This window comes from Arachis stenosperma, chromosome 10, assembly GCF_014773155.1.
Source record: "Arachis stenosperma cultivar V10309 chromosome 10, arast.V10309.gnm1.PFL2, whole genome shotgun sequence".
NCBI classification, from domain to species: domain Eukaryota; kingdom Viridiplantae; phylum Streptophyta; class Magnoliopsida; order Fabales; family Fabaceae; genus Arachis; species Arachis stenosperma.
In genome coordinates, this window is record NC_080386.1 from 42,924,004 (window position 1) to 42,938,133 (window position 14,130).

General features: G+C 38.9%; 1 non-coding gene across 1 annotated transcript; it reads left to right on the forward strand.

The window, feature by feature from the left end:
- Positions 1-486: 486 nt before the first annotated feature.
- On the forward strand, positions 487-594 carry LOC130958568 (small nucleolar RNA R71). The gene has a single exon (XR_009077681.1). It is a non-coding gene; the product is annotated as a small nucleolar RNA R71 (small nucleolar RNA).
- The last annotated feature ends 13,536 nt before the right edge of the window (positions 595-14,130 follow it).

Here is a 14,130-nt window from a genome sequence, read left to right on the forward strand (position 1 = left end):
ACCATTATTAAAGCCTTGTTGAGGCTTTTGTTGATCCTTCCATGAGAAATTTGGATGATTTCTCCATGAAGAATTATAGGTGTTTCTATAAGGTTCACCCATGTAATTTACCTCAGCCATTACAGGGTTCTCAGGATCATAAGCTTCTTCTTCAGAAGATGCCTCTTTAGTACTGTTGGATGCATTTTGCCATCCATTCAGACTTTGAGAAATCATGTTGACTTGCTGAGTCAACATTTTGTTCTGAGCCAATATGGCATTCAGAGCATCAATTTCAAGAACTCCCTTCCTCTGAGGCGTTCCATTATTCACGGAATTCCTCTCGAACGTGTACATGAATTGGTTATTTGCAACCATGTCAATAAGTTCTTGAGCTTCTGCAGGCATTTTCTTTAGGTGAATGGATCCACCTGCAGAATGGTCCAATGACAACTTAGAGAACTCAGATAGACCATAATAGAATATATCCAGAATGGTCCACTCTGAAAGCATGTCAGAAGGACACTTTTTGGTCATCTGCTTGTATCTTTCCCAAGCTTCATAGAGGAATTCACTATCTTTTTGTTTGAAGGCCTGAACATCCACTCTAAGCTTGCTCAGCTTTTGAGGAGGAAAGAACTTAGCCAAGAAGGCCGCGACCAGCTTATCCCAGGAGTCCAGGCTATCTTTAGGTTGGGAATCCAACCATATTCTAGCTCTGTCTCTTACAACAAAGGGGAAAAGCATGAGCCTGTAGACTTCAGAATCTACTCCATTAGTCTTAACAGTCTCACAGATCTGCAAGAACTCAGTTAAAAACTAGTAGAGATCTTCTGATGAAAGTCCATAGAACTTGCAGTTCTGTTGCAGTAGAGCAACTAGTTGAGGTTTCAGCTCAAAATTGTTTGCTCTAATGGCAGGGATTGAGATGCTTCTTCCATCAAACTTGGAAGTAGGTGTAGTATAATCACCAAACATCCTCCTTGCATTATTATTTTCGGCTGCCATCTCCTCTTCTTTTTTGAAAATTTCTGTAAGGTTGTCTCTGGACTGTTGTAATTTAGCTTCTCTTAGTTTCCTCTTCAGAGTCCTTTCAGGTTCAGGATCTGCTTCAACAAGAGTATTATTGTCCTTGCTCCTGCTCATATCAAAAAGAAGGGAACAGAAAATAATAATAGGGATCCTCTTTACCACAGTAGAGAGATTCCTTTATGTTAGTAGAAGAAGAAGGAAATAGAAGAAGGAAAAGGTAAGAATCCAAACACAAGGGTGAAGATAGGTTCAGATTCTTTGAGATGAAGAGAAGTGTTAGTAAATAAATAAATAAATAGAAGGAGATGAGAGGGAGAGAATTCGAAAATTAATTTTGAAAAAGAGTTAGTAATTTTCAAAAATTAAGAGAGGAAATTAAAATTAAAATTTAAAATAATTAATCAATTAAAAGAATTTTTGAAAAGGAGGGAGGTATTTTCAAAAATTAGAGAGGGAAAAGTAGTTAGGTGGTTTTAAAAAAGATAAGATATAGTTAAAACAAACAAAAAGTCAACTAGTTAGTTGAAAAAGATTTGAATTTTAATTTTGAAAAGATAAGAAGTTGGAAGATATTTTGAAATCAAATTTTTGAAAAAGATAAAATTTTGAAAAAGATATGATAGAAAAGATATTTTGAAAAAGAATTGATTTTTTTTAAAATTAAAATTTGATTACATGACTAACAAGAAACTAAAAGATATGATTCTAGAATTTAAAGATTAAACCTTTCTTAACAAGAAAGTAACAAACTTCAAATTTTTGAATCAATCACATTTAATTGTTAGTAAAGTTTTTGAAATTTTGAAATAAAGATAAGAAAAAGATTTAAAATTCAAATTAAAAATTTTCAAAAAATAGTAAAAAAAATGAAAAAGATTTGATTTTTGAAAAAGATTTTGAAAAGATAAGATTTTTAAAATTGAAAATTTGACTTGACTTATAAGAAATAGCTAAGTTTTTTAAAAAATTTTGACTAAGTCAACTCAAATTTTTGAAATTGAGAGAAAAATAAGGACAAGATATTTTTTATTTTTGAAAATTTTAATTATGAGAGAGAAAAACATAAAAATGACTCACAACATGAAAATTATGAATCAAAACACATGATGCAAGCAAGAACACTATGAATGTCAAGATGAACACCAAGAACACTTTAAAGATCATGATGAACATCAAGAACATATTTTTGAAATATTTTTTATGCAAAGAAAACATGCAAGACACCAAACTTAGAAATCTTTTATGCTTAGACACTATGAATGCAAAAATGCATATAAAAAACATCATACAACACAAAAAAAGAAAATTTAAAGATCAAACAAGAAGACTTACCAAGAACGACTTGAAGATCATGAAGAACACTATGAATGCATGAATTTTCGAAAAATGCAAGAGTAAGATGAATATGCAATTGACACCAAACTTAAAACATGACACTAGACTCAAACAAGAAATACAAAATATTTTTTTGATTTTATGATCTTATAATTTTTTTATATTTTCTTTTATTTTTTTCGAAAAACATATAGGAAAAAGAAAATAAGAATTTCAAAAATTTTTAAGAAGAATTCCAGGAATCTTTCAATGTTAGTCTGAAGCTTTGGTCTAGGAATTAGACATGGCTTAATAGCCAGCCAAGCTTCAGTAGGGCATTACATGCATTGTGGTGATTAGTTGAAGCCTCAGTCCAAAAGAATTTAGACATGGCTTTATAGCCAGCCAGGCTTCAACATGTTTCATGAAACTCTAGAATCCATTCTTAAGAATTTTGAAAAATTTTCGAAAACAGATGAGAAAAATTTTTTTAAAAAGATTTTTGAAAAATTTTTGAAAACAAAAAGAGAATTACCTAATCTGAGCAACAAAATGAACCGTCAGTTGTCAAAACTAGAACAATCCCCGGCAACGACGCCAAAAACTTGATAGGCAAAATTGTGATTTCTGATAATGGCAATCATGTTTGTTCTCTCCCTAGTAATGGCGCCAAAAACTTGGTGCATGATACCATGGTCCAAACATAACTTCACAACTTTGCACAACTGACCAGCAACTGCACTGGGTCGTCCAAGTAATAAACCATACGTGAGTAAGGATCGATCCCACGGAGATTGTTGGTATGAAACAAGCTATGGTCATCTTGTAGATCTCAGTTAGGCGAATAATAAATGGTTATGAGTTTTCGAATAATAATAATAAATAAACAGAAAATAAAGATAGAAATACTTATGTAAATCATTGGTAAGAATTTCAGATAAGTGTATGGAGATGCTGTGTTCCTTTTGGATCTCTACAACATACTGCTTTTATACTTTCAATCCTTCTTACTTCTTTCCATGGCAAGCTGTATGTAGGGCATCACCATTGTCAATTGCTACATCCCATCCTCTCAGTGAAAAAGGTCCAAATGCTCTGTCACGGCACGGCTAATCATCTGTCGGTTCTCGATCATGTTGGAATAGAATCCATTGATTGTTTTGTGTTTGTCATCACGCCCCACAATCGCGAGTTTGAAGCTCGTCACAATCATTCAATCCCTGAATCCTACTCAGAATACCACAGAAAAGGTTTAGACTTTCCGGATTCTCATGAATGCCGCCATCAATTCTAGCTTATACCACGAAGATTCTGATTAAGGAATCCAAGAGATATGCGCTCGGTCTAAGGTAGAACGGAGGTGGTTGTCATTCACGCATTCATAGGTGAGAATGATGATGAGTGTCACGGATCATCACATTCGTCATGGTGAAGTGCATCGAATATCTTAGAACAGGAATAAACTGAATTGAATAGAAAATAGTAGTAATTGCATTAAAACTTGAGGTACAACAGAGCTCCACAACCTTAATCTATGGTGAGTAGAAACTCCACCGTTGAAAATACATAAGTGATGGTCCCTCAATTTCAGCCAGAAAATAACTGAAATCACTGAAAAACACACAAACTCATAGTAAAGTCTAGAAATGTGAATCTAGCATAAAAACTAATGAAAACATCCCTAAAAGTAACTATATCCTACTAAAAACTACCTAAAAACAATGCCAAAAAGTGTATAAATTATCCACTCATCAATGAACCAAATATCTCTAAGAGATGTGCAGACGGAATAATCCATAGGTGTGTGCCCAGAGAAGAGGCACAGAAGATCCAATGGCATTGCCATGATTCACAATATGGAGGACATTTCGGAAGTAAGCGGACAGCCACAAGAGTCTTCCAATGTGGTTTCTACTGGCCTACTCTCTATAGAGACTCCCGAGAGTTTGTACGTAGCTGTGACAGTTGCCAAAGAGCTGGTAATCTGCCTCACGGTTATGCCATGCCTCAACAAGGAATCTTAGAGATTGAGTTATTTGATGTATGGGGTATTGACTTCATGGGGCCTTTCCCGCCATCATACTCAAACACTTATATTCTGGTGGTAGTAGACTATGTATCTAAATAGGTGGAGGCAATTGCAACACCCACTAATGATACTAAGACAGTGCTGAAGTTCCTCCAGAAGCATATCTTCAGCAGATTTGGTGTCCCCAGAATACTAATCAGTGATGGAGGAACTCATTTCTACAATAAATAGCTTGACTCTGCTCTGATCCGATATGGGATTAACCACAAAGTGGCAACTCCACATCATCCACAGACAAATGGGCAGGCTGAAGCCTCAAATAGAGAACTAAAACAAATCCTGGAACGGACTGTAAATACCCGTAGAAAGGATTGGGCAAGGAGTCCAGATGATGCTTTGTGGGCATACAGAACTGCATTCAAAACTCCTATAGGGACCTCTCTATACTAGCTTGTGTATGGAAAAGCCTGTCACCTACCAGTGAAACTAGAACACAAGGCCTGCTGGGCAACCAGATTCCTAAACCTTGATGCCAAGTTAGCTAGAGAGAAAAGATTGCTCCAGTTGAATGAGCTAGAGGAATTCAGACTCAATGCTTTCGAAAATGCAAACATTTATAAGGAGAAAGAAAAAAGGTGGCATGACAAGAAGCTGTCATCCAGAGTCATTAAGCCAGGACAGAAGGTTCTGCTATTTAACTTTAGGCTCAGATTGTTCCCTGGGAAATTAAAATCCCGGTGGAGGGGACCATATATGATTACAAGTGTGTCACCATATTGATATGTAAAGCTTCAGGATATTGACTCTGACAAAAAGTTCATTGTTAATGGACAGAGAGTCAAACATTATCTTGAAAGCAATATTGAGCAAGAATGCTCAAAAATGAGACTAGATTAAAGCTCAGTAAAAGTCCAGCTAAAGACAATAAAGAAGCGCTTGCTGGGAGGCAACCCAGCCATTAGCAAAAGTTTTTTATTATTATTCATTGAAATAATAAGTATAGGAGTTTGATATAAATTATCTTTAAGGTTAATTGTCAATTGTAGAAGCTTACAGAGTTACAAAAGGATTCAGAGCATAAAGTAGAGAAAAGGAGCTCACTGGCACGAAAATGCCAGTAAGGGGCATTTTTACCCATTTTGGCGTTTAACGCCAGTAAAAATACCATTAATGGCGTTAAACGCCAGAATGGAGACCATTCTGGGCATTTAACGCCAGAGTTGTAGCATCCTGAGCGTTTAGAAAAATGCCCAGTGATAAAAGATTTCTGGCGTTTAACGCCAGCCAAGGTACCTGGCTGGGTGTTAAATGCCCAAATTGGCCAACAAATGGGCGTTAAACGCCAGAATGGATACCATTCTGGGCGTTTAACGCCAAAACAGACAGGGGGAGGTGATTTTGTTTTCACTTCAATTTTTTTCAAATTTTCATGTTTTAATTCATAATTTTCTGCATAAACATGTTACAAATCTTCATATCTCAAATTCAATTTTCAAAAATTTAATAATCTTCTAAATTCTTTTTCATTTTCTTTCAAAATCTCTTTCAAATCTTTTTCAAAAACTCATTTATCTTTTCAATTTCTTTCCAAATCTTTTCCAACTCATCATTTCATCTTTTAATTCTTAGATGCATCAACAAAATTTCAGATTTAACTTCTTTATATCTTTTCCATATCTTTTGAATTTTAAAATCTCATCTTTTTCATATCATGATTCATCTTTTACAAATCATATCTTTCTATCATATCTTTTTTTTTTAATTTTCGAATTCCACCCCTCCCTTTTAAATACACGTTCGGCCACCCACATACGTCCACCATTCAAATTTGTATCCCCTTCTATTCCTCTCCTTTCCTTTCTTTTGCTTGAGGACAAGCAAACCTCTAAGTTTGGTGTGTTTTTCCGTAATCACTAAGCAAAACCTCACCAAGATCATGGCCCCTAAAGAAAAATAAATCACTTTAAGAGGCAAGAAAGAGAATAATCCAAAATCACTTTGGAATCATGAGAGGTTCTTAACCAAAGAACATGCAGACTATTACCACAAAATAATGGGTTTGAGGTTAGTGATCCCGGAAGTTAAGTTCGATCTGAAAGAAGATGAACATCCGGAAATCCAAGTACAGATTCGAAACAGAGGTTGGGAAATCCTAGCTAATCCTGAGACAAAGGTGGGAAGAAACATGGTCCAGGAATTCTACTTAAATATGTGGCTAACAGATAAACGAAGAATGACGGGAACTGCTTTCCATACCTTTCGAACTATGGTCAGAGGGAAGACTATTTACTTCTACCTTAATAAAATAAGAGAGGTCTTCAAGCTGCCTCAACTACAAGATGATCCAGAATCCTTTAATAGGAGAATGGTGAGAGTAGATAAGCGTTTGGACCAAGTTCTAGAGGACATATGCCTCCCTGAAACTAAGTGGATAACCAACTCAAAAGGTGTCCCAAACCAACTCAAGAGAGGAGATCTCAAACCATTCGCTAGGGGCTGGTTGGACTTCATTGGGCATTCTATACTATGCACTAGCAACCGCTCTGAGGTCACTGTCAAAAGAGCAGTGATGATTCATTGAATTATGCTGGGAAACAAAGTGGAGATTCATCATCTGATTTTTTGTGAGATTTATATAATTGCAAATAAGAACTCCACTAAAGCCAAATTGGCTTACCCAAGCTTAATCTCTCTGCTATGTAAAGATGCTGGGGTAAAGATGGGAGTGGATAAGTTCATCTCAGTCGAGCATCCAATCACTAAAAAGTCAATGGAGGGACAACAACTACACGACAACTCCATCAAGAGGAGGGCGCAAGAGTTCCTCCCAGAAATCCCTCAAATTGACTATTGGGCCCGCCTAGAAGCATCTGTCACCAAGCTGCAAGATGCTATGGATCAACTTAAGGAAGAACAGCAATATCAAAATAGCATGCTCTGCAAGCTGCTTAATGAACAAGAAAAGCAAGGGCGTGAGCTATAGGAGCTGAAGCGCCAGAAGCTCTCCCTTGAGGGACCAGACACCCCACAGATTGAAGGAGCATCCATCTCCCAAAATAAAGGTTGTTGAGTCCTAATCTTAAATCTGTGATAACTTTTATTATTAGAAACCTATCTTAAGAATTACATGAGTAGTAGTAATTATGGTCTTTATTTTTTCATTTTTATTTTTATTATCTCCAAGTAAGCTATAATTTATTCTTCTCATCATCACTAAACATGAATAAAATAGTAGATTTTTTTTAGAGTAAGGAGGCAATTATTTCAAGTTTTCAATAAGAAAAATTCTAATTATTTTTATGTGGTGATAACACTTTTTGTCTTCTGAATGAATGCTTGAACAGTGCATATTTTTTATAGTGAAGTTTATGAATGTTAAAATTGTTGGCTCTTGAAAGAATGATGAAAAGAAAGAAAAATGTTATTGATAATCTGAAAAATCATAAAATTGATTCTTGAAGCAAGAAAAAGCAGTGAAAAATACAAAGCTTGCAAAAAAAAAGAAAAAAAAAAAGAAAAAGCCAATAGCCCTTTAAACCAAAAGGTAAGGGTAAAAAGGATCCAAGGCTTTGAGCATTAATGGATAGGAGGGCCCAAGGGAATAAAATCCTGGCCTAAGCGGATAAATCAAGCTGTCCATAACCATGTGCTTGTGTCATGAAGGTCCAAGTGAAACGCTTGAGGCTGAGTGGTTAAAGTCGTGATCCAAAGCAAAAGAGTGTGCCTAAGAACTATGGGCACCTCTAACTAGGGACTCTATCAAAGCTGAGTCACAATCTGAAAGCTTCACCCAGTTATGTTTCTGTGGCATTTATGTATCCTGTAATACTACTGGAAAACAAGATGCTTAGGGTCACAGCCAAGACTCATAAAGTAGCTGTGTTCAAGAATCAACATATTAAACTAGGAGAATCAATAACACTATCTGAATTCTGAGTTCCTATGGATGCCAATCATTCTGAACTTCAAAGGATAAATTAAGATGCCAAAACTGTTCAGGAGCAAAAAGCTACTAGTCCCGCTCATCTAATTAGAATCTGAGCTTCACTTAAAACTCTGAGATGTATTGCCTCTTGATTTTCTTTCTACTCTATTTTATTTATCTAGTTGCTTGAGGACAAGCAACAGTTTAAGTTTGGTGTTGTGATGAGCGGATATTTTATACGCTTTTTTGTGGTATTTTCATGTAGTTTTTAGTATGCTTTAGTTACTTTTTAGTATATTTTTATTAGTTTTTATGCAAAAATCATATTTCTGAACTTTATTATGAGTTTGTATGTTTTTCTATGATTTCAGGTATTTTCTGGCTGAAATTGAGCGACCTGAGCAAAAATCTTATTCAGAGGCTAAAAAAGGACTGCAGATGATGTTGGATTCTGACCCTCCTGCATGCAAAATGGATTTTCTGGAGCTACAGAAGCCTAATTGGTGCACTCTCAATTGCCTTGGAAAGTAGACATCTTAGGATTTCCAGCAATGTATAATAGTTCATACTTTTCCCAAGATTTGATAGCGCAAACTGGCGTTTAAACGCCAGCTTTTTACCCTTTTCTGGCGTTAAATGCCAAAACTGGCATAAAAGTTAGAGTTAAACGCCCAAACTAGCACCAAAGCTGGCGTTTAACGCCAGGAAAAATCTATGCACATGAAAGCTTCAATGATCAGTCCAAACACACAGCAATTGGGCCCCAGAAGTGGATTTCTGCACTATCTACCTTAGTCTACCCATTTTCTATAAACCTAGGTTACTAATCTAGTATAAAAACTACTTTTAGAGATTCATTTTGTACCTCATGACATTTTACATCTGAATTTGTATCTTCTACGGCGTGAGTCTCTAAACCCCATGGTTGGGGGTGAGGAGCTTTGCTGTGTCTCGATGGATTAATGCAATTATTTCTGTTTTCTATTCAATCACGCTTGTTTCTATTCTAAGATATTCATTCACACTTCAACATGATGAATGTGATGATCCGTGACACTCATCACCATTCTCAACTTATGAACGCGTGCTTGACAATCACTTCCGTTCTACCTTAGATTGAGTGTGTATATCTTGGGTTCTTGGTTCACGAGTTTGATTGCCTTTCCTGACAACAGAGTGTTCAAATCCATGAAACCAGAGTCTTCGTGGTATAAGCTAGAACCAATTGGTAGCACTCTTGAGATCCGGAAAGTCTAAACCTTGTTTGTGGTAAAAAGATCAGTGGATCCTATTCCAGCACGAGTGAGAACCGACAGATGATTAGCCCTACAGAACCCGTAGTTGGACCATTTTGACTGAGAGGACGGATAGTAGCCATTGACAACGGTGATCCACCAATATACAGCTTGCCATGGAAGGAGTCTTGCATCCGTGAAGAAGACAACAGTAGAAAAGCAGAGATTCAAAAGACAGAGCATCTCCAAAACCTCAACATGTTCTCCATTACTGCATAACAAGTATTATTCAATTCATGTTCTTTTACTTTTTACAAATAAAACTAAAAATCATTCTTAATCTCATGACTAAGGTTTACAAGATAACCATAGATTGCTTCAAGACGACAATCTCCGTGGGATCGACCCTTACTCACATAAGGTATTACTTGGATGACCCAGTGCACTTGCTGGTTAGTGGCACCGGAGTTGTAAAAAGTGTGAATCACAATTCCGTGCACCAGATGTATCTTACGGATACCTTACAGCAATAAAGTGGTTCGACAGTTTGCCGCCAAGGTCAATAGCAAGCTTCAATGACCTCGCCAAGAAGTTCCTAGCTAGATTGTCCATCCAGAAAGATAAAGCCAAGCATGCCCCTAGCCTGTTAGGTATTAAGCAAGGAGATCAAGAAAGCCCCCGCAACTACATGGAAAGATTCAATAAGGCATGTCTTGACATACAAAGTCTTCCAACAGAGGTGGCTACCATGGGGCTCATCAACGGCTTAAGAGAAGGACCTTTTAGCCACTCAATATCCAAAAAGCACCCAACATCTCTAAATGAGGTTCAAGAACGGGCGAAAAAATATATCAACATGGAAGAGAACTCCCGATTGGGAGATAGCTCAAAAGCCAAATTTTCTTACACACCTCGGGATAAGGATAAAGAATCCAGGAAGAAAGAAGTCCAACTTACTGAGAAACCTAGGAAATACGACAACTACACCCCTCTTCGGGTGCCTCTTATGGATATCTACCGAAAGATATGCAACACTGAGAAGATCCTTGCCCCTCGTCTGATTAAGCATAAAAGAGGAGGAAGTCAGATAGAGTATTACGAATACCACCGAGTTTACGGGCACCCTACCCACGAGTTCTACGACCTAAAGAATGTTATAAAAAAGCTGGCTTGGGAAAGAAGACTAGATAGATTCCTGGCAAACAAAACAGATGAACCGAAGAAGAGAAAAAGGGATGAAGAGGTTGGACGAGCTGAACGTCCTCCTCACGCCCCTGAGAGGCATGTCCACATGATAAATGGAGGATTTGCAGGAGGAGGGATCTCTAAGTCGTCGCACAAAAGACACCTTAAGGAGGTATACCATGTTGGAGGAGGGGACAGGTCGGTCGACCTCCCCACTATTACCTTCACTCAAGAAGACGCCGCGGGCATCATCCTGGGTCATAATGATCCCGTGGTTGTTACCATAATACTTGCCAATGCCAATCTCCACCGAACATTAGCGACCAAGGATGCTCTGCGGATATACTGTTCAAATCCACCTTCGACAAGCTCGGCTTACAACAAAAAGAACTCAGAGCATATCTAAATAACTTGTTTGGGCAAGGAGACACCCCCATTCAACCATTAGGGTACATCTCACTACATACAACCTTTGGAAAAGGAACTCGGTCAAGGACACTAAGCATAGAATACATTGTAGTCGACGTGAGCTCAGCCTACAATGCTCTAATAGGTCAGACAACGCTGAACCAGCTCGCCGCTGTTGTCTCCACTCCACACCTATGCAAGAAGTTCCCAACTCTGGAAGGGATCGCTACCATAAAGGGAGACCAAAAACTCGCGCGACACTGTTATAACAAAATTCTGAACCTTAAAGGCAACCCCAGAGGAGAGGAAATCAACACCATCGAACTCGGGGGAGTTCGAGCTCACGAAGAACTTCGTCCACAACCTGAAGGTGAGACCGAAGAAGTCCAGATCGGGGATACCCAGGATAACATAACAAATATAGGAGCAACCCTAAAGGGAGACCTAAAGGAGCTACTGATACAGTTCCTAAAGGATAATACCGATCTCTTTGCATGGAAGGCCGCAGACATGCCCGGTATAGATCCCGAGCTAATGTGCCATAAACTGGCAGTATATCCTGGATTTCGGCCAATGCAACAGAAGCGTAGGAAGCTTGGCCCAGAAAGATCCCAAGCTGTGGAAGAGCAGGTGCAAGCCCTACTCGATGCAGGGTTCATAAGGGAGGTCGAGTACCCCTTGTGGCTAGCCAACGTCATCTTGGTAAAGAAGTCAAATGGAAAGTGGCAGATGTGTACCGATTACACTGACCTCAATAAGGCCTACGCAAAAGACCCCTACCCGCTCCCAAGTATAGAAACTCTAGTGGATGCCTCTTCCGAATATAAATACCTCTCCTTTATGGATGCTTATTCAGGATACAATCAAATTCCAATGTATCCACCCGAATAAGAGAAGACCTCATTCTTGACCCCAAGAGCGAACTACTGCTACATAGTCATGCCCTTCAGACTTAAGAACGCAGGGGATACATACCAAAGACTGATGAACAAAGTCTTTGCCAACTACATTGGGAAGCTAATGGAAGTTTATGTCGATGACATGTTGGTAAAGACACAAAGGGAGGAAACGTTGCTATCCGACCTCACTGAAGTGTTCAATACCAGAAGAAAGCATGAGATGGGACTTCATCTCGCAAAATGCACTTTCACGGTAGAAGCTGGCAAATTCTTGGGCTTTATTCTCACCCAAAAAGGAATTGAAGCAAACCCAGATAAGTGCCATGACATACTTCGCATGAAAAGTCTGAACTGTGTCAAAGAGGTCCAACAACTTAATGGAAGACTAGCGGCTCTGTCTAGGTTCCTAGCTGGATCAGCCTTAAGATATCTCCCCTTCTATGCAACATTAAGGAAGGGAAAGAGGTTTGAGTGGACCCCAGAATGCGAACAAGCCTTCCAAGATTTCAAGAAATTTTTGGGGCAACCACCCGTCCTTACTCGACCTCGAGAAGGCGAAGAACTCATACTATACCTCGCCGTAGGAAGCCGGGCAATAGCTTCGGCACTAGTCAGAGAAGACAAAAGTGGGCAACAACCAATTTACTTCATCAATAAGGCTCTACAAGGGGCTGAACTAAACTGTCAAAAGATAGAAAAGTTTGCCTACGCCCTTATATTTACTTCTCGATGACTCCAGCCATACTTTCAAACTCACACTATCAGAGTACGAACCAACCAGTCCATAAAAGGCATCTAACAGAAAACAGACTTAGCTGAAAGAATTTAACAGTGGGCAGTTGAGTTATCCGAATTTGATCTTCAATATGAAGCTCGGACAGCTATCAAATCACAATATCTGGCCAACTTCATTGCCGAGTACACTAACACCCCGGATACTCCCACAAAATGGAATCTCTACATGGACGGCTCCTCGAACAAAACCAGGAGTGGCGCAGGTGTAATTATAGAAAGTGATCGAGGAACTCAAATCGAGCTCTCATTAAAGTTTGACTTCCCTGCATCAAATAATCAAGATGAATATGAGGCGCTACTGGCCGGTTTGAGGCTGGCTAGGGAGGTGGGAGTATAGAAACTCACCATCTTCAGTGACTCACAAGTAATCACCTCACAAGTAGAAGGGAGCTATCAAGCTAAGGATCCCACCATGAAAAAATACCTCGAAAAAATCAGAGAATAGCTTGGACAATTCAGAGGATATGAGGTTCGACATATACCTCGGGAACAGAATGTCCGAGCTGATGTACTTTCAAAAGTAGCCAGCACCAAACCAGGGGGCCATAATAGAAGCCTCATCTAAGAAACACTGCAAAGTCCATCAATCTCGGAGGAAGAAATGTCCTAACCATATCAAGTCGGTATCAAGGATGGATTACCCCCATAATTAACTATCTCAAGTCTGAAACACTCCCCACAGACAAAAAGGAGGCAAAAAGGCTAGTACAAGAAGCGCAGTACTACACCATAGTACACGACGTCCTATATAGGAGAGGAATCTCTACACCCCTCCTAAAATGCGTCCCGACATCCGCTATAAGGGAAGTCCTCGAAGAAGTCCAGAGTGGTATGTGCGGTAACCACCTCGGGGCACGAGCTCTTTCGAAAAAGGTACTCTAAGCTAGATTCTACTGGCCGGCCTTGCAAAAGAAAGCAACAGAGTTCGTCAAAACATGCCCCCCATGTCAGAAGCACGCAATCTTCCACATCGCACCACCTGAAGAACTTATTTGTGTCACTTCACCCTAGCCATTCACAAAATAGAGGCTTGACCTCCTCGGACCTTTCCCTCAAGGATCAAGGCAAGTTAAGTTCCTCATTGTAGGAATAGATTATTTTACAAAATGGATTGAGGTAGAATCTTTGGCCACTGCCACCGTCCAAAGAAGTCATAAGTTCTTATACAGAAACATTGTCACAAGGTTTGTGGTGCCATACTCCATTACCACAGACAATGGCACTCAATTCACCGATACGGGCTTCAGAAATCTGGTAGCTGATTTGAAAATCAAGCACTAGTTCACCTCTATAGAGCACCCACAAGCCAATGGACAGGCGGAAGCCACC